We start from the raw sequence: 19,085 nt of genomic DNA, 5'->3' as shown, positions 1-19,085 counted from the left end.
TGTGGGCATACTGCACTGCATATAAAATTCCAATTGGAACGACACCCTTTTGGCTAATTTATGGGAAATCATGCCACCTCCTTATCAAACTTGAACACAAAGCCTATTGGGTGATTCAGACCCTGAATTTTAACCTCAAGGCTGCTAGTGAAAAAAGACTGCTACAACTCAATGAGTTGGAAGAAAGCCGACATGCGTATGAGAATGCCAAAATCTTCAAAGACAAGATCAAAAGATGGTATGATAGACGCATAGCAAGAAAAGAAATAAGAGAAGGAGACCTTGTCCTACTCTTCAACTCCAGACTAAAACTGTTTCTAGGGAAGCTGAAATCAAGATGGTCAGGTCCATTTAAGGTTATGCAAATCTTCCCGCATGGAGCTGTGGAAATCTAGAGTGAAACCTTAGGAGCATTCAAAGTGAACGGGCAAAGGCTGAAACCATATTTTCAAGGAGAACCCATAGAGGAGGGAACCAACTACACCTTCAGCATCCCTCCAGACAAATTGTGATAAAACGAAGATAGAGTCGAGCTAATGACTATAAATAAGCGCTCTTTGGGAGGCAACCCAAAATTTTTATTTTTATTTTTATTTTTACTTTATTTTATAATTTCCTTTATTTCAACTCTTATTTGTGTTTTGTGTTTGTTTATGCTTTATTTTGTAGGCACCCCAAGTCTCAAATCTGTAAGAAGCAAGAACTGAGAGCAATAAAGGAGAGGAGACATCAAGTCTAAACTACACAAGAGGAGACTATACAAAACCGGGGAAGTAGCTCTGTTGCTAACCTTTTCATTCATTTTATGCATAATGGTAAGCATTAATTTTTCATACGAGAAGGATTGGAGAGTCAGAAAATTACACGGGTCGTGTATTAGTTTTACATGTCCCGTGTAACCTTATGGGATCAGGGACAAGCCCCAGAAACTTACACGGGTTGACCCCATGTAACATTACACGGGTCATGCTTTGATAATAGAAAGAGAAACTTTAAATTTGAAAGAGACAGAAAGTTACACGGGTTCCAAAATAAAAGTACACGACCCGTGTAATTCACCTAGCATTACCATCCTCAGACAGAAAGTTACACGGGTCCCTGGGTAAAGTTACACGGGTCATGTAACTTGACAGAAAAAGAAAAATCTCAAACAGAAAGTTACACGGGTCTCCAGGTCGAGACCCATGTAGTGATACACGACTCGTGTATCATGTTGCAGACGCGACTCCTGGGGTGCGAAACGAAGGGTCACAACGACCCTTTAAATTCATCCCACTCCCTTAAACTCCCTCACAATAAAAAAACCCTTCCTCTCGAAGCCTCCTCCCCTATAAAAACCCCTCAAATCTTCTTCTTCCCTCACAAACCCTAGCCTCTCATTCTTTAAAAAACCATCAATGGCACCTGTAAAAAGACCAGCCCAACGAATGGGCTCTTTCTTAAGGCAAGGAGGCAACTCCACACCTTCTCCTCCTTAGCTATCGCCCCAATGCTCGAGAACTAGGCAAACCCAGCTACGAGCCGTGTAACACCCTCCCTGTAGTAATTCCGTACATTCTACTGTTCTGGTGACCGGTGTCCGTTCAGACAGTTAGAACGTCCGGAAAAATATTTAAAATAAAGTGAGGAGCCATAAATAACTCAAATATTAATAAGAAAAATTTAGAAAAAAATTTAGAAATAAAATACAATCAAGTTAAATGAGCCGGTGCGCTAGCGATGGGTAACCCAGTGGGAAGTTGCAATTTTCGCAGCTAGAAGCCTTAAACCCGAGAGAAAATTCATGAAATAATTTTTGAGACTCCAGAGAAGAGTCATTGAAGTTTCTATGGCATTAGAATGCCAAGAAAAGGTTTAGAAAATTTTTTTGATCGGTATAGATAATTTTAGTCTGCTAAGCCAAACGGAGGACATTTTGGTCATTTCATCTTCAAAGATAATTTTTGGCCGACTTTTCCAGTTAAGTAAATAATTATTATGACATAAAATATAAATAAATATTGCTAAAAATTAAATTGAAAATGAGTAGAAAAGAAAAGAAAAGAAAAATAAAGAAAATTAAAATTTTGACATCACATGATGTCATTTAAAAAGCTCCACCCAATCACCATTTGACAAATAAATTAAAGGGAAAAAAATGAAAAAAAAATGGGACAAAAATAAAACCAATTTCAGCAGCTTCTTTCTCATTTCAGCCTAAGCTCTTCCTTTTCCAAAGCTTTCCACCATTGTTACTACCTTTAAGCTTAAATTTCCTTAAAATCTCACCATATTTCCCATAATTATCTTCATAAAAACTTAATATCTACCCTAGCTAGAGTGCTTGGAAGTAAAAGGAAGCAATAATCTTGAAGTTGGAAAGAAAGAGACTTGGCTAAATTAAGGTTAGTGCTTATACTCACTTCCATATCTTTTAATCTTTGTTAGGAAGACAAATTAAATGAGAATTTGTTGTAAAATTGAACGAAACAATTATATTGAAGTGTGTATGAAAATTTGCAGCCATGGGAGAAGGATGAGATTTGTTGATTTGTATGACTTAAATTGTTTAGAAGTGGTTTGTGATGTGATAACTTGAGTTAGATGTTGAACTATGTGTGTTGGATGTGTTAGATGACATGAAAAGCATGAAATGGACACTTGGGAATTAGGATTTGTGAAAAAATTGGAGTTTTGCTTATGAAATGGTATATTAACCTTGTAATGGTCAATTAGTGACCATTTGAATGTGTGTGAGGAGGAATTGAAGTGAGTAAGTATAATGGAGTTGAGTTTAGGCATGCTGCCCTTGGTGACCTGCAGGACTGGTTGTGAGTCCAGCAGGTTTGGGCAGCCATAAATGGAGTTGTATAGGTTTAATTGATACAAGGCCATTTGGACATGAAACTAGACACACAATGGCACAACTTTAGTGAAGAAACACTGTCTAGAAAACCAAATTAAGTTGACCTAAAAATTATCCTAATCCGGGTGACTTACATTCTGCCTGGGCAAAATAACTAAATAAACAGTATTTATCATTTAGTTATAACTCAATGTAGAAAGGTCCAATTAACTTGAAATTTTACCAGCAGAAAGATGAGACATAGACCTACAACTTTCATGAAGAAAACAAACCCAAATTTTGATCATAACATATCCAAAAACTGACCTGCAGTCATTGTACAAAAAAGGGCAGAATTGGTTCTGCCCAGAAAATCTGGAAAATTGCAATCCGGCCAGTTATGGTGTTTAGACCATAACTTGAGCTACAAAACTCTAAATTGAGTGATTCAAAAAAAGAAATGTAACTAGACTCAATAAGGAACAACTTTCATGAAGACAAATTTTATCAAATTCCTACTGTACAAATGACCGATGGAACAGTAAACTTAGTGCTTGAAATATGAAAATTGCAAAGTAACCAACAATAAGCTTTGAAATGGTATTGGCAACCAATACCAACAACTTTATAATGCAAAATGTGGTATCTTGGTGAACTTACGTTCAACAAATTTATTATGTATTAAAAAGTTAACAATTTGAGTGAATTGTAATGTGAATAGTAATACAAAGACACAAAGTGTAAGAAATAAATTGGTAGAGGAAATTAAGGCATGAAATTTTGAATCCATGAAATGTTCATAGATTACTTGGAATAGGTAATTGAGATTTATACTCCCAACACCAGTGGAATTCATAACATATTAGCAAAATAACTTAAAGTATGAAATGTTCTTTACATGAATGGATTGTTGAATGTATAAATGAGATAAAAGTGCCATTTAGGATTTAAGTTGTCATCAAGAGAGAGAAAATTTTTTTTGAATATAATGGTACATGTGAACCATTGTTTAGAATTGTGATAAATATGAATAACATAATGAATGAATAAATGAACCATATTAATGTATGAATGAGACATTAGTTCTCATTATTATAGAAAGGAAAAGTACTTTGAGTACAATAGTATAAAAGTATAATTGATGTGAATTGTGATCATATAAATGATCAAATGAATGTATAAATTATAATTGAAATTTATCATGAAATAATGAAGTCATAAAACACAATATATTAATATTTAATGATATTATGTGCCCTTGTATTGCCTATACATGTGTGTCAGATTGGATAGTTTGGCATGCCAATAGGGTATTGTTTTAGCAGTACTGCGAAAGGCTTTATGCCTATAATCATGGTTTTATGCCTGTACTCATGGCTTTATGCCCGTATTTATGGCTTTTATGCCCGCACTCATGGCTTAATGCCTGATTATGTGTTATCATGGCTTTTTAGCCATACTGACTGCATACGTGGTTGACGTTCTGCGTTCCATGGTATGACGGACAGAGGCACCGCGATGTCCAGTGCTAATGACCTGTTATCCAGTTTAGTCAGCCTGTCGTAGGTTACTTGAGCAGTCTAATTTATTAAAATAAGTTACGAATATTAGCAATTAAAAATGGTAGAAAGTAAATAAATGAGTAAGAAGTTCTGAAATAAATTAGTTTAGCTCAAAAAATTTGTTTCTTAAAATGGTCTAAAGTAAATGAAATTAGTATTAAAAATTTTAAATATTACGAAATGATTATAAACAACTTAGAAAGTATCAAGGAAGTGATAAAAAGACTAGTAGAAGAATTATAACTTAAATAACATTACAAATGTGGCTTTCATAAGAATATAAGTATAAGTATAAATTTTAGATTTATTTGTACATTATATAAATGATTATTGTAAACTTATGATAAAAGAGATTCTAGAGAGCAACATTGTCGCAAGGTGTTTTGCAGTCGCCTGGACGAATACTCACCGAAGTGGGAAAGAGTGAGGAGTCGCCACTTTAATTTTGAGGGAAATTAAAGAAAACCATTTGTGAAAATAAATTAAAATGAAACCACTTCAAAAACAGAGATTCTAGGTTCGGGGTCCGTAAACGGGTAGGGAAGGTGTTAGGCACCCCACCTCGTCCCTCAATGAGGGTAAACAGATTTAACTTTAAGCTCTTTATAAATTAAAGTCAATAGTTAGGAGGTTCGAACGGAGATATTAATCCTTTTGGTAAAAGGGAATATTTGATTTTTGTAACACCCCAAAGTTCGGTAGTGCGTTCTGCCGCTCTGGTGACTAGTGTTGTCCGGACAGCTAGGATGCCAAGAACTGTACTTCGATATGAGTGAGGAGACATAAAATAATGAAATACAAGAAAAGAAAGTACAAGAAAAACAAAGGAAAAATGATAGCAAAGAAATGTGATCAAGTTAAACGAGCCGGGAAACCTAACGATGGGTGACAGTATGTGGAAGTCTCGGCGTGGACCGTTGGTCTGCCTCGATCATGGGAACCACGGAAAACATTTTTAGGACTTAAATAGAACCTTGTTGAAGAACAAATATCATTAGAAAGATCAAAGAAAAATTAAATAATTAGTACAAAGAAAAGTGAGAAATCGAAAAGCATAAAATACAAGTTATCAAAAATCGGAATGCAACCCGAACAGGCATTATGGTCATTTGACATCCCAATTGTCTTTTGACCTAAATGTCCATTAAAAATAAATAGTGTTACACTTAGAAAATAAAAGGAAAAATTAATTTAGTGGTACCTAAAGTAAATAGCTAAAATCATTGGTTAAATGTGGAATAAATGAACAATTACCTTATTATATGATTTAAACTTTGTTAGTGGACCACTAAAGATTTAATTAAACATAAAAAGGTGCTGATGCAAGTCCACTAACCAGCTGAACTTCATCTTCCTCAAAGTTATCTCAACATTGCTGTGAATGAAGGTGAGAGGAAACACCATAGCCGTTTTTCATGCAAGCTCATCTAACCACTCATTTCACTTCTAATCACTTGAGTTCCTTCATAAAACTTTGTCTACACATCACAAGGAAGATATTGATACCAAATTTGAGAAGTTTGGTGAAGGTTTAGCAAGATACAATCAAAGGTAAGTTTACATTTTTGAGAATTCCTTTGTTAAGTTTTGTGTGCATGTTATGGGTATTGGTTTTGTGATGGAAAATTTTGAGTTTGAAGAGTTATTGTTGTCTTCATTTTGGACAGCCATGGAGTCACGTTTTTGATGAGATAATTGTGCATATAATTGATGAGAAATAATGTTGATAATGGTGATTTAATATCCTAGTGAATTACTTCATGTTTATATGGTGATTTTGGCACTTGAATGAGAATTGATAAATTGTAGGGCAATGTGGTGTTGAAGAAGGTTTGCGGTAGCTTGGGGACACTTGAATAATTGTATGTATTCATGGAAGTGTAGGCAGAATATTGACCTAAAAGGATTGATGGATATGTATGGAGATTGATATTGTAAAGTGTATGTAAGATTTGTAATGGTTAGGTGTGTATGTAATGGTATTTTGAACTTGTAAATGTGAATTATATTTGGTGTGTTGAGGGTAATTGTAATCTGCCCAAAGTAATGTTAGTGTAAAGTAAAATATGCTTTTGGTAATGTACCAAAACAGATTGGTAGGGAAGTAAACAAATTGCAAGTTAAATATGTGTTTGAATTGGAGTTTGAAAGGCATATAGAGGGCAGTGTGCAAATAGACCAATAAGTTTAAATGTGTAATCTCAATTGGTATGAGACCAATTGGAGGTGAAACTAGGCACAAAATGTGCCAACTTTCATTGAGAAAACATACCAAAATTCTGCTTGCAAGGTGACCTAAGAAAATGACCAATTCGGATTAGGTGCAATTAGGACCTGAAAAATGACCAATTGGGCAGCAGTGAGTGTTTAGGCCATAACTCACTCAAAACAGGTCCAATTGACCTGAAATTTTAACCATGAATAGTTAAGACCCATACCTACAAGTCTTATGAAGACACCAAAACCCAGAAATGACCAGAAGCAAGTCAAAAAGCTTGCACAAGTTCGGGTCCAAAAACTGGCCGAATCAGAGTCGACCAAATTGACCTAAAATTGACCTAAATTGGTACCATTTGACCAGCAATAGTATAATGACCATAACTTGGTCTACTTAACTCGGATTGACCTGAAATTTTGCCCCGCGTGCAATAAGACCTAGATCTACAAGTTTGTAGTTTTGACTGAAACCCGAAAACTGAGGGAATTAGGTCGTCCGGCTAGGTCAAACCAGTATCCCGAAATCCAGCAAGTTGCATTAAAATGCACTAAACAAGGAAACGAGTTTGGCAAAATGTACCAAACCTAAAACCCTATCGAATGTGACATATTAACGACACTAAAACATAATTTACCTAAAACGCAACGAGGGTCGGTATATTAGGTGATTAAGTGAATAATTGAGTTCAGTGCATTATTTACCAAACACCATCAATAGAGACAGTTTAATTTAGCACTGAAACACTTCAAATTGTGTTTCTCAGTTAACAAGGACTCAGCAAAAGGGAAGGAAACACTGAGTCCAGACCAGGGGGACAGTCATCAGAGGTTTGTGCACAACAACTGCTTCTTTTGAATTATTTTCAATTGAAATAAATATTGACTATTTGTATATCATTGTTTTAAATTGTGAAAACGTGTTTGATGGACACTTATTGATTGAAAAATATTGTGAATGGTTTGAAACTGTGAAAAATTGTTTGAATGACATTGATGGATACTTATTGATTGAAAAGCATTGGAAATGGTTTGAAACCACAGCTATCATGTATATTGATTGTATTCCTCATTAGCTTGTCTAGTGGGACGAATTGAATTCCCTCTCTGGTTTGAAGTGTTGAGGCGTGTGCCTGTTGAGGACGAATTGGATGAGTACTCATATTTTTGCTAGCTAGCTATGTTATTCCTCATTAGTCATCGACTTTTGGGATGAATTGAATACCTCATTAGCCATTGGCTTTTGGGACGAATTGAACTATGGATCATGATTAAGCTGTGTGTGATTTATTGATATGTATTGTGAGATTGTGAAATGGATTTAAACTCTCATTGACATATACTGTCTTTTGAATTCAAACATGATCTAACTTATGAAAATTATTGTGATATTGACAAATGGAGTTTAAATTCTTGTTGACAATTACTGTCTTGAATTTAACTATGATTTTAAGTATCCACTATTTACATGACTTATGAATTGTGATTTAAATTGTATTTGGTTAATGTTGTGCACCACTGAGACATTGTCTCAAATGATAGCTTTATTCTTTATCGCAGTAGAGAGACAGCATGTAAGCAGACTAGGTCGCATATACATCCAATGAGGATTACACGGTATAATGAGTATACCAATATTTTGCATTTTGTCTTGTAATGTATGACCTTTGTATGTACATTTTGTTTTTGGTTTTGAGCAGTTGTAAATTCAAATTGTACCTTGAAGTTGTAAATTAATTATGAGTTATTTGACTTGTGAAAATTGTATTATATTTCCTTATCTCAGACTTTGAAAAATTTCTATGGAATTGAGTTGATAAATTGTTGTGTTGAGAAATGTATTGAAGTTGAGATTTGGAAATTTATTGAAGTGCTTTTTTACAGGTTTTCTGAAGAACTGTTTTGTTCAAAATACAGATGGCACTCTGCCAAAATTTTTACAGAAATTCCAAATAAACCAAATGAGTTAGTTGTTTCACTTCAGTTCACCAAAGTCTTTAACACCTGTAAATAGTGCTCACCACTGTAAAAGAAGTAAGAAAAGTTTTTAAAATCCCTTGTAGTGTATTTAATGGGTTATCAGTAGACGGAGTTGGTAATTCATTAGGTATACTACGGGATCATGTTATGCCTTACAGAGGGGTAGGGTGTGACAATTTTTCACTAATTCGGGTTACCCAGATACATAAATAAATGAGATGACCCTTAGTGAGTTACTGTTGCGTATCAGTTTTGTTTAAGGGATTATTTTGCGTATTGGTTAAAATTCGATTTGAGAATCGGATAAGAACTCTCCTCCGATCTCTTTTAGATATTTATGAGAATTTTTTATTGAGAATCGGATAAGGACTCTCCTCCGATCTCTTTTAAATATTTATTAAAGTTTTTTGGATTGAGAATCGGATAAGAACTCTCCTCCGATCTCTTTTAAGTATTTATTAAAATTTTGGTTGAGAATCGGATAAAAACTCTCCTCCGATCTCTTTTAAATATTTATTAAAGTTTTTTTGGATTGAGAATCGGATAATAACTCTCCTCCGATCTTTTTTAAGTATTTATTAAAGTTTTTTAGATTGAAAATCGGATAAGAACTCTCCTCCGATCTCTTTTAAGTATTTATTAAAGTTTTTTAGATTGAGAATCGGATAAGAACTCTCCTCCGATCTCTTTTACTTGAATGGGAGTCAGATAAGGACTTTTCCGACCTCTTGAAATCTGATTACATCTACACATCATAAGAGTCTAAGACTAAGGGTTCTGGCATTCAAAGATGCCGGGGACCTGAATAAGGCTTCTTTTAACTCATTGGTACCTCATGACTAGATAGGGGATACCAGACTGAATTTTACCGACCTCCTATGTGATCGCCTTACCAATACCTTTTGGCAGGCAACATTTGCTCTATTTCATTTGCTATTCCGAAACTCAATTTTACTCCGACCTCCCCCAAGTGGTTCAACTTCATAACTCTCTGATTTATTATCCGAACGTTTATTTTAAAAAAAACTCTTATGTTAAGACACTGTAACCAACACTTTATTAGACTACCAATACGTTACCCGTAACCCGAACACCCGCGTTGGGAGATAAATAAAGATCAAGAATAAATGAATAACATGGACTGTTGTATCAAAAGATACACTCGTGAGAATAACCTCCTACGTGGGACCTTCTGACATAAGACAAACTTTAACGAAAATTACGAGCATTAATAAAAAGAAAATAAAGACGAACACTGGATAAGGCAACGGTTCAGACACTCACCTGCAGGAAGTTGAACCTATTGAATCAACTATGGAGTCGCGAATGTTGCAGAGTTGCAGGCTAATAGTCTAGGGACTAATACTTGCCTTGAAATGACGAATGCCTAGTTAGCATGTAGTCGAGCTGGAATGATAATGAATGAGATTGAGCTCAGAAAATAAAAGTGGATATAAAGGTGATGAAAACAGAAATGAAACTTAAGAAAGGGTGTCGCAGAGCAATGAACAAACTGAAAATCAAGAGTTCCAGTGTCCAACACTTCTTCAAAGAAAATACTTTAGAAAACTGGTTTCTAAAGTCTTTCTAGCTTAAAAATACCAGAGTAGCAAAAACTGAATCAATTTTCAGAGCCTCTCCACTATAATCACCCCTTTTTTTTCCTCTTTTTGAACAGTTTTCATGCAGGTATTTATAGGGACCGGGTGCTCCCCATGAAGGGTCAAGATTTATTTTGAGGGAGATGGAAGGTTTGGATTTTGAAGGACATGATCTGACGCTTGGGAATTAAAGAGAATCAGAATGAACGGCTGAGATCCTTTTCAGAAATTTTGTCCTTTTTCTCTTCTAATCTGACGGTTCCAAATTTTCTTGTCCAGGGAGATCCGAGGGCTGGGAATTAAAGGCGCCGGTCTTGTCGTTTTCTTCTTTGATCCAAGGGCTCCAGGCTCGTCCTTACAAGTAAGATCAACAGTGGAGATTGAGATGTACAGGACTGTCATGACATACTCTGGCACCTGTCAATAATGTGGGCGATTCTGCAAATGAGGCGTGCGGTGTAGATCTCGTTTGCAACGCTTTAACTACCTCGGCTCTGATTATGATGACAGTTATTAGAAGTTGTCTTATTCTCCTTACTTTCCGACCTCCTCTTCCTTCCGATCTTTCTAATACGATCCTTTTCCGATCTCTCATGCCGAGCCCCCTTCTTCCGATCTCTCCCACTCCAGTCTTCTCCTTTATCTGGTTTGGTTCATTCAAAGCATTTATTCCTTCGATTTTTGAGACGTTCGCTTCGTTTTCTGCTAGCAATAAATGCTCAGACCTTCTCTATATATACCCCCAACAGGAAATCCTCCTGCATTTCATTTTCCCCTATTTCCTTCTCACATTTTCCTGTTCTAACTGCTCCGGCAATAATCCCGGTCATGATAGTTGCTTTTGATCTTTTTCCAATTGTCCTCTTTATTCCTCGACTGAAAATTTACGATCCTGGTGATCGGAGAATTATGATAACCTCATTTGATGACAGTGAGAGAACCGGACTAATTCGCCGACCTGGATCGAGGACCTCGATCATGTTTATCTCGAATCGTTCAATCGATATAGTCGGCGAACTGATTTCAGGCGAGAAGACTACTAATATTCCCCTTAACATCGGTGACTGCCCCTTGAAGTTCATTTGGCTCCTCACCACATTGGGCGTCCCGACTACAGCTCGGTTCTGGTCGATGACTGGAGATGACTCTCCATCCTCATGAGAGTCATAATCATCCCATCCGAGCTGTACGTCTATCCGTTGTCTATGGCCGGACAAATCTTTTGATTCAGCCACGATACTAAGCTTTGACATAGGCCTTTATTAGATAGGATGTTCCACCGATCTCTAAAAATCGCCCCTATGATGTAATCAGACCTTTAATGTAATCCGATCTTTAGAGATCGCCCAAATGGTGTAATCCGACTTTTAATGTAATCGATCTCTAGAGATCGCCCGAATAATGTAATCTGACTTTTAATGTAATCCGATCTCTAGAGATCGCCCAAATGATGTAATCCGACCTTTTCGGAAATAAAATTTTATTTTGACAACTATCATTTTTATTGTTATTGCATTGACTATTTTCTGATCTCTGATGTGTTTATCTGATCCGGTTCCTGACTAAACAGCCCTTAACCGATCCACACTTCCAAACATTCGCCTTAATTCACCGATCTCTAGCTAGCCGATCTCTCCTTATTATGGAATTTTTGGAACATTCGTGAGATGTGTCAGAAAAAGCTGGCGAATTCCGTTAACCGATGCGCCGCTTAGGACACCGTGAGCATTAAATGCTCAGATGGGTATAAATAGGGGACGGGTTAGCCAGTTGCTTCCTTATGTCATTTTCAGCCTTTCGCGAGCGATTCCAAAATTCTCTCGTTTTTTCAAGTTCTTCCGACACCGATCACACTCCGGTAAGGGTTTTGATCTTTCTTTTAGCTTAAATTTCCTCTTTTCTTTGAAAATGAGCGGCGGCGAGGGTCAGAGAGTGGCAAGCCCCCCTTCCGTTCAGGTCTCGTGGTCGTCAGATGAGGTAGAGGTAGTAGGAACAAGCAAGCGATCTGAACCCCCTAGGACCTCCATTCCAGCCCGCGGTCAAGCAGCATCCTCGAGGCAAACACATTCTTCAGGGAGAGAAAACCTTCCCATTGTTGAGCTGCCATCAATCCTTCAGGAAACCGACCTGCAGTCGTTCAGCCAAGAGTATAACATTCAGCCCGATTCATACGAACTCATTAAGTGTCACGGCGATCTTCGAGCCGATCACTTCTTTGAAGAGAATGATATGATCATGGTATACGAAGAGGAACTAAAAGCCGGGCTGCAGTTCCCTCTTGACGACTTCTTCAAGGAAGTTCTAAAATTTCACCAAGTGTGCATAGCCCAAGTTCACCCGAACTCCTGGCGGATCCTAGTGGCCTTCAGAGGCCTTTGCCGAGCCAAAGGACTCAGTCCAACGGTGAAGGTATTCGCCGAGCTACATAGGCTAACTCGTCGAAAGGACGATGAGTACTGGTTCTTTCAGGTGAAGCCACATTGCGGGCTCTTTACCGATCTGCCCTCCTCCCTGAAGAATTGGAAGAATCGCTTCTTTATTCTGAAGAGTAAAATTCCGAACGGCTTTGAGGGTGTTTCCCACGTAGCTGGCTACACCAGGGCCCCTTACTTCCGAAGCGCGTTACCCTGAATAGGGAAGAGGGCCTAATGGTGATAGAAATGAAAGATCAGGCGGCCAGACAGAAATTCTCTTGTTTAGATGCGTGTGATACCGAATCGCATCATTGGACTATCGGTGCCACACCGGCCAAGAACGCGGGCTTCAGCTCTCTGACCTCGGCTTCGGTACTTTCTATATCTCTGATCTTTGGACATTAGCGATCTCACTGACCTTTTCTTTGTGCAGGTATGGCGAGCGGCGATGTAACACCCTCCCGGTAGCAACTCCGTACATTCTACTGTTCTGGTGACCAGTGTCGGTCCGGACAGCTAGAACGTCTGGAAAAATATTTAAACAAAAGTGAGGAACCATAATTAACTCAAATATTAATAAGAAAAATTTAGTAAAAATTTTAGAAATAAAATACAACCAAGTTAAATGAGCCGGTGCCCAAGCGATGGGTAACCCAGAGGGAAGTTGCGGTTCTCGCAACTAGGAGCCCTAAACCCGGGGGAAAAATTATAAAATAATTTTTGGGACTCCAGAGAAGGGTCATTGAGGTTCCTATGGCATTAGAATGCCAAGAAAATATTTAGAAAAATTTTTCAATCCAGATGCATAATTTTGACCTGTTAAGCCAAACGGAGGGCATTTTGGTCATTTCGCCTTCAGAGACGATTTTTGGCCGACTTGTCCAGTTAAGTAAATAATTATTATGATCTAAAATATGAATAAATATTGTTAAAAATTAAATTGAAATTTGGTAGAAAAGAAAAGAAAGAAAAAGGAGCTAAATTGGGAATTATGATGTCATGCTTAGGTAATTAAAAATGCTATGGCCAATCAAATTAAAGCAAGACAACTAAAATACATTAAACTAAAGAAAAGGAGGCAGAATTCTAGAAAAAAACAGCAGCCCTTTTCTTCTTCTTCAAAACGTTTTACACCTCCTCCCTCACTCCTCCATTAACAAACTTTCTAAATCTTCATTTTCCCTAGCTTTCTTTCAACAAAAACCCTAAGTGTCAACATAAAACCTTGATATTTCAGTTTGGTGAAGTTTTTGGGAGCAAAAAGAAAGAGAAAAAGTGAAGTTTAAGCTTGGAAAATTCTGCCCTACAAGAGGTTAGTGCCATAACTTTTGCTTTTACATCTTTCTAATCTTGAATTTGAGCTAAGTTAAGTTAAAAATTTGACAAAAATTGAATTAATGAAGCATGGTTATATTCCATGAAGTTTTTGCAGCCTGGACATGAGTTAGGGTTAGGAGAAATCTTTGATTTAAAGTGACATATTGCTGCCCCTCTTATAAATTATATTATTAGTATAGCAAATTAGGAGTGGAATGCATGAATTGGAGGCTTGGTCAATTAGGGTTAGGGTTTTAGGAGAGAAACTTGGATTTGCTTATGAAATGGTGAGTCCACATTCTAATGGTCAATTAGTGACCATTTGAGGTAAGTTGACCATAATTTGAAGTGAATTAGAGTGTTACAAACCAAATTGGTAGGCTGCCTAGTGACAGCAGCAAGGAGGCTGTGAGTCCAGCCTGTTTGGACTGCAATATCTTTGGCTGTGTAGGTTCAATTGGTGTTTGGCCAATTGGACATGAAACTAGACATAAAATGACACAATTTTGCTGAAGAAACCATGCCCAAAAGACCAAAGCAAGAGGACCAAAAGTTGGCCCCAATCCGAATACCCTGCAAACAGGTTCTGCAGAATGACCAAATGAACAGTTCATTTGGCCATAACTCACTATAGAATGGCTCAATTGACCTGACATTTTTACAGCAACAAGATAAGATATAGACAAACAACTTTCATGAAGAAACCTACCCCAAATTATGACCAGAACCTATTCAACAAGGCAGTGGCAGTCACTGTTCATTGTACTGTAGATTTGGTAAATTCTGCAGATTGAAAATCCGGCCAGCTGTGGTTTTTGGACCATATCTGGAGCTACAAAACTCCAAATGGAGTAATTCAAAAAATGAAATTCAACTAGACAAAATAAGGAACAACTTTCATGTTTACCATTTCCTCAAATTCCTACTGCAACAGTGCTTAATGGAACAGTAAAGTTAGGGTTCAAAAACTGCAAATTCTGCTCTCTTGGATTTAAGCTTAGAAATGGATTTGGTGATTAATTCCAACAAGTTTTAAATGCAAAATGTGGTGCATTGGGAGTGTTAAAACCAATACACCTATTTTCTATCCAAAAGTCAACATTTTTGTTGACTAATGAAGTGAATAGTGACACCAAAACTTGAAATTCATAAATTGAAGAATTTTAAAGTATTAAATGCCCTAGTATACCTAACAAGATTGGTTTGGATAGTTTGGCATGCCAATAGGGTTCAGTTAGCAGTACTGCACATGGCATTATTCCATTCTATGATTTTATGGCTTTTAGCCATTTTGATATTGTGTTGAGACTTGGCCTCTTGCCTAATATTATTTACAGCTTGTTAGCTGTTCTGTTGCACACCGGGAGATACATATGTGACCGATGGTGTGACGGCCCGAGGTACTTGATACCCAGTGCTAGTTTACCCATTTATCAAGTCCAGTCATCCAGTATAGGTTACTTGGGCAACCAAAAGAATGAAAGTGGATAAAGTTAACAAAAGAAATGATTATAACAAGTACAAAAGAAGTAAAACATCAATACATTCAATGCATATTTATCTCTGTTATTTCTTTCTATTTTATTATTTGCACCACTAAGCATTATTGCTTAGCGCGTTGCTTTTGCCACGCGTAGGTTTTGGAGATACTGATCGAGAGCCCAGTAGACCGCAGACTGGGTGAGACTGTTCTGCAGCTATGCATAGTGTCCGTGTCACCTCACCTTCTACAGTGCATTGGTAGGACACTAGGTTTCATTTTGGTATTTTGTAACTAACTTTTATTTTCTCATATGTAATTGGATTTATGTAATATATTTTGATGTTCATGTAAATAATGAAAATTGTGTTGGTGAATGGAAAAATGTGAATATCTGTCTGTGAATTGTACTTGATTATCACATGAGATGAATGATTGAGAAATGAAATTGAAAAATGTTGAGATTTTGATATTGGAGTTTGAGAGTGATGAGATATGAATATTGGAAGTGTTTTTAACAGGTTCCGAAGAACTGTTTTCTCCATTTTTAGCCGGTACTCTGCCGGATTTTCTTTAAAATTTTCGGAACCTCAAATAAATAATAATTTCGATAAATGGCTTAAATAAATTATATTTCATAAACTACATTCAAAACTATGACAAAAATTGATTAAGGTAAAATAGAGGGTGCCGATACACCGTGTGACATTGCTTACTCGGATATACTGTACACGGGTAAGGGGTGTCACATTTAGTGGTATCAGAGCACGGTTTAGGCGTTTCTGGGCCTAGATTGAGTCCATACCATGCATTGCATTTGTAAGAGTCGAGGTGACACTAATGCAGATCTGTTTGTCTTTCTTATTTTGAATAGGATATGGACCTTACATCTCAGAGGGCAGTTGAGGAGGAAGTGGAGAGTCATGCTCCACCTGCAGCAGCTGAGACTGGGGGTGTGGGAGAACCTGCTCCGCCAGCTCAAGCAGAGCCTGTTCAGCCTCCACAGGCCATGTTCCAACTAATGGCCGAATTTTTCAGACAAATGGCTGGGGTAATGCCAGTAGCAGCAGCAGCACCACCACCTCCACAACCAAAATCACACCTGGAAAAATTGAGAAAGTATGGAGCAGTGGACTTCTTTGGCAAGAGAGAAGATGATTCTATTGCAGCCGAAAATTGGTTGAACAGAACAGGCAGAGTCTTAAAACAACTCCACTGCACCCCAGAACAAAACCTAGAAGCTGCCATATCTCTGTTACAAGATGATGCATATGAATGGTGGGACACGGTATCTAGTGAAGTACAGCCAGAAATAGTAACTTGGGACTTCTTCCTCTCAGAATTCAAGAAGAAATATGTGGGTACTGTATACCTAGAAGAGAGAAGAAGGGAATTCATTAACCTGAGGCAGAGACAGCTGTCAGTGGCCGAATATGAGAAGAAATTCGTTAGATTAAGCCGCTACGGAAGGGAGATAGTCCCCAATGAGGCCGAAAGGTGTAAGAGATTTGAAGAAGGACTAAATGATAACATAAAGATCCAGCTCACTGCCTTGGGAATCACATAATTTACCAAGTTAGTAGAAGCTGCAATAAAGGTTGAAAAAGTAAGAATCAGTGAGCAGACCAGAAGGGATAGATAGCAGAAGAGGGGCCCAGGTTAGTCTAGTTCAGCTCCTGCATCTGGGAAGAAGTTTAAGGGTCCACCTGCACAGAGTTCAGGCCAGCTACAAGGTCAGGGTCAGTCTCAGGGGCCCAGGCCACAGTTTACCCCTAGGAGAGGTCAGTCCACACCATTAGTGGGTAGCTCTCTAGGGATGGGGTTCAGGGGACCAGCCCCAGCATCTTTTGCATGTCCACATTGTTTGAAATGGCATAAGGGGGAGTGTTGGAGAGTGACTGGTCCCTGCTTAAGGTGTAGGTCAACAGAGCATCAGTTGAAGAACTGTCCACGCAGAACTACTACAGCTGCTCCAACACAAGCGCATGCACTGCTCCCGCACCACAAAGGGGTAGGAAATGCAAACTGAGGCAAGAGGGACCATCACGAGGTCTGCATCTAAGCCGCCAGAGAGGCGGATAATGCACCAACCGCGAGCCTATGCCATTAGAGCCCAGGAGGAGCAAGATGCCTCGGACGTCATCAGGGGTGCGTTCTCCCTCTACAATACATCTGTGCATGCATTAGTGGATCCAGGATCCACTCATTCATACATCTGCATCAACTTACCCGTAGAAAGGGGGATACTAGTAGGGGAGAGTGACCAAGACATTCTGGTCACTAATCCATTGGGCCACAGTGTGGTAGTGAACAAAGTGTACAAGGGTTGCCCGTTAAGGATTCAGGGGTATGAATTCTTGGCAGACCTAATTGAGTTGCCCTTCCACGAGTTTGACGTGATTTTGGGAATGGACTAGTTGTCACGTCATCAGGCAATAGTTGATTGCAAATTGAAGAGAATTTCTCTGAAAACTTCTGAGGTAATGAGATCACAGTTGTGGGGGAAAGGACAGATTTATTGTTCAATGTCATCTCAGCCACAGTTGCAAGAAGAATGATGAGAAAGGCTGTGAAGCCTACCTAGCACATGTGGTGAATACTAGGCAGGCTAAGCCAAACCTGAGTGATATACCCACAGTAAGAGACTTCCCAGAGGTATTTCCTGAAGAGTTGCCTGGTTTGCCACCAGAAAGGGAAGTTGAATTTGCTATTGAGACAACTGCAGATCTGACACCCATTTCCATTGCTCCTTATAGGATGGCACCCACGGAATTAAGGAGTTGAAAACTTCGATTGCAAGAGTTGCTTGATAAGGGGTTCATACGCCCATGTGTCACCATGGGAGCTCGGTCTTTGTTTGTAAAGAAAAAGGATGGGACTTTGAGGCTATGCATTGATTACCGGCAGTTGAATAAAGTGACTGTGAAGAACAAATATCCGTTGCCTAGAATTGATGATCTGTTTGATCAGTTGAAGGGAGCAGGAGTATTTTCTAAGATTGATCTCAGATCAGGGTATCATCAGTTAAGGGTGAAGGATGTAGATGTGCCCAAGACTGCATTCAGGACTCGGTATGGGCATTATGAGTTTCTGGTGATGCCCTTTGGCCTAACAAATGCACCAGCGGCATTTATGGACCTTATGAACCGTATCTTCCATCCATACCTATATCGGTTCGTAGTGGTCTTTATTGATGATATTCTGGTGTATTCCAAGACCAGGGAAGAACATGATGAACATTTGAGGATTGTTCTGCAAACCCTGAGAGAAAAGAAGCTGTATGCTAAGTTGTCCAAGTGTGACTTTTGGTTGAATGAGATTGCATTCCTTGGACACATAGTGTCAGCTGATGGGATTAGGGTGAATCCCAAGAAAATAGAACCAGTGATGGAATGGAAGCCTCCCAGAAATACAACTGAGATCAGAAGCTTCTTGGGGCTAGCTGGGTATTACAGGAGATTTGTGAAGGGATTTTCCTTAATAGCTGCTCCAATGACCAAGTTGTTACACAAGAATGTCAGATTTGACTGGAATGACAAGTGTCAGATCAGTTTTGAGAAGTTAAAAGCTATGTTGATAGAGGCACCAGTGTTAACACAGCCAGTGTCAGGAAAGGACTTCGTGGTCTACAGTGATGCCTCTCATAATGGGTTAGGGTGTGTATTGATGCAAGAAGGGAAGGTGGTCGCTTAT

Source organism: Hevea brasiliensis, chromosome 13, assembly GCF_030052815.1.
Source record: "Hevea brasiliensis isolate MT/VB/25A 57/8 chromosome 13, ASM3005281v1, whole genome shotgun sequence".
NCBI lineage: Eukaryota > Viridiplantae > Streptophyta > Magnoliopsida > Malpighiales > Euphorbiaceae > Hevea > Hevea brasiliensis.
Note: the sequence above shows the minus strand (reverse complement) of the source record.